At 45.3% G+C, this 783-nt stretch overlaps 1 non-coding gene across 1 annotated transcript; it reads left to right on the forward strand.

Moving 5' to 3' along the window:
• Window positions 1–423: 423 nt before the first annotated feature.
• Window positions 424–529, forward strand: LOC118893668. The gene has a single exon (XR_005019526.1). It is a non-coding gene; the product is annotated as a U6 spliceosomal RNA (small nuclear RNA).
• Window positions 530–783: the final 254 nt, after the last annotated feature.

Here is a 783-nt window from a genome sequence, read left to right on the forward strand (position 1 = left end):
TATGACATCACTTACACGTGGAATCTAAAAAATACTACAAACGAATCTATATACAAACTAGAAACAGACTCACAGACATAGAAAACAAACTAGTGGTCACCAAAGGGGGGACATGGGGGAGCAAATTAGGGGCATGGGTTTAACAGATTAAAAAATAAGTAAAAACCCAGATGCAGCTTCCAGTTGTGATGTGGGTAGGGTTTCCTCACCAGAACCCTAATCCGTGTCCTCCAAGTAGGCTCTGGATTGCCAGACCCTCTCCTAAAGCACCTTCCCAGTGCCGGGAGCTCAGCCACGGCAGCGCGGCCATCCGCCTCCTCATCCAGGTTCAGAGGGTCATGCCACTCTCCAACACAAACCTACATAGAGCCAGAGGCAGCAAGCCACGCTGTGAGCAGGCCTCACATTAGAAGCTCTTCTTACGTGCTTGCTTCGGTAGCACATATACTAAAGTTGGAACGATACAGAGAAGATTAGCGTGTCCCTGCACAAGGATGACATGCAAATTCGTGAAGCGTTCCATATCTTTCATCTGTAGAGACGTGGATGGACCTAGAGAGTGTCATACAGAATGAAGTAAGTCCGAAAGAGGAAAGCAAATATCGTATAATAACGCATATGGGTGGAATCTAGAAAAATGGTATAGATTATCTTATTTGCAAGACAGACTTAGAGACACAGTTGTAGAGAACAAATGTATGGACACCAAGAGGGAAAGGGGTGGGGAGGGAGGAATTGGGAGACTGGGATTGACACATATACATTATTGACACTCTACATAAA

Source organism: Balaenoptera musculus, chromosome 3 (assembly GCF_009873245.2).
Source record: "Balaenoptera musculus isolate JJ_BM4_2016_0621 chromosome 3, mBalMus1.pri.v3, whole genome shotgun sequence".
In the NCBI taxonomy this organism is placed as follows: domain Eukaryota; kingdom Metazoa; phylum Chordata; class Mammalia; order Artiodactyla; family Balaenopteridae; genus Balaenoptera; species Balaenoptera musculus.